The 1,892-nt window shown below is 30.5% G+C and overlaps 1 long non-coding RNA gene across 1 annotated transcript; it reads right to left on the bottom strand.

Moving 5' to 3' along the window:
- Positions 949-1,892, bottom strand: LOC107612065. The gene is made up of 2 exons (XR_001613586.2): positions 1,569-1,892; positions 949-1,491 (listed from the first exon to the last, which is right to left on the bottom strand). It is a non-coding gene; the product is annotated as an uncharacterized LOC107612065 (long non-coding RNA).

The following is a 1,892-nucleotide window of genomic DNA, read 5'->3' as shown; positions in this document are numbered from 1 at the left end:
GAGACTTGAAAATAATTAAAATTTTAATCCTTAAAAAATATAATAAAAGAAAATGATATAGTTATTCCTATTTTTAATAATATTATTCTATACATAATATTTTGTATTGTATGTTTGCATAAATTTATTAAAAAAAAAAAGATGACATTATTAAATTAAAATAATTGATACTTATGACTTATGATTGCTCTAATAAAATCGAATTATACTTTGTTATTGGACAAATTTAGTAACGGCAAAAACTACCTTTACAAAACAGTAAGTAATAAGGAAGAGAGGTAGCTAGAGTGATTTTTCAAACCTTTCAAAACTTGATTCTAAACTATATCTTTTAAACTAGTTTGCAGGTATTCAATATCCATGCCAAAAAGTGATGAAGATAAACAATCATCAACAAAAACAAAATAATAGAGAGAGATATATAAGAAATTCATAACAATACAATAACAGTTAAAGACTTGCAATTAGTACACATATATCATATATGGACTTAATGAAAGTTATAAGTAGTTGAAATTATATCATCATTAAGTTTCTACATTAAGTAAATAATTAACAAAATAATAAACATCTCATGTCATAAAACCACTTTTCTCAAAAGCTTAAGCTGATTTTGGAATTCACCAAGGATCGAACTCTTGACCTTTTGTATCTAGAATTCTAATACTATATCATAAAACCACTCATCCCAAAAGCGTAACTTGACAGGACAATATAACACTAATGGTCATATCTCTAATACTTCCTAAACTTCCATTGTACACATTATATGGTTAGGCTATTGGCTCCCAATACTTATTCTATTTAATTTACCATACGGCACTACAACTACTCCTTTGATCTGATAAAAGGCCTTGTAAAACATATTGAGGGAAATTTTGGAAGAAATTTAAACAAAACATGTTGTATATGCAAAAGACAAAATTGGGTGATGGGTCCGCATGATTCTGATCAATAAACAAAGCATATATAATCATGTTTATATTATAAATCAAATCTCCTGATCTTCAATTCCCTTCATCATACACAAGAATTGAATACAAGATACAAGGAAGAAAATAATATAAATAAATATAATCTAGGTACTATTATTAATGAACAAGCAGTAACAAATGAGAAATAAAATAATCTGAAAGAGATACATGCATGAACTTTATTTTTGAAGTTGGTAGCTAGCTATGGAATTGGGTTGTTGATCTTCTCGTTCTTGAGGATATCAAGAAGGACCCTACTGTTGCAGTTGGGGCACTTAGGGTTGGGATCAGCACCTGAAAGAAGAACATACATCAAGCACCCAAGACAACCTACCAGCACCATTGGCTTTGCTTCTTCTGATGAAGAAGACACGCACGACATCTCTGATGACGCATTCGAAGATTCCAATGATGATGATTCATCCGTTGTTGTTGTTGATGATGATGCTGGGAAACACATCAGCTTCAGATTCAGTTCCAACTCTGCACCACTCTTTGCTGTGTCCCCTTTCATCTGCTTAAGAAAATTAAACATGAGTAATCAATCATCCAAAGAAAAGAAAGATAGATTGATTGATTGATTGAGATGTTTACCTGCTTGCGGAAAGACAATATGAATAGAAGAAGGTTTTGTGTGAGTGATTCTGATTCATACGGTGATTGTTATATAGTTGAATTGAATAATGGGGGCATAGAAATATGGAAACAAGATTTAATGGAAGGTAAATGTCAAGAACATTATACCACGCGCAATGCAATGTATTCAGTAGATACGATGATAGTTTATGGTGTGCCAGCTACCCCTTTCATTAATTGCTAAACATGCTTCTTTTTATCCCATTTTGACACGCTATTATTCATCTAATTATAAGCTTCAAACTTCAAACAGTTACTTTTATAATATTTCTTAGTTCTAAT

This window comes from Arachis ipaensis, chromosome B08, assembly GCF_000816755.2.
Source record: "Arachis ipaensis cultivar K30076 chromosome B08, Araip1.1, whole genome shotgun sequence".
In the NCBI taxonomy this organism is placed as follows: Eukaryota; Viridiplantae; Streptophyta; class Magnoliopsida; order Fabales; family Fabaceae; genus Arachis; species Arachis ipaensis.
The sequence above is the reverse complement of the archived record's forward strand: the minus strand, read 5'-3'. Positions and strand labels throughout refer to the sequence as shown.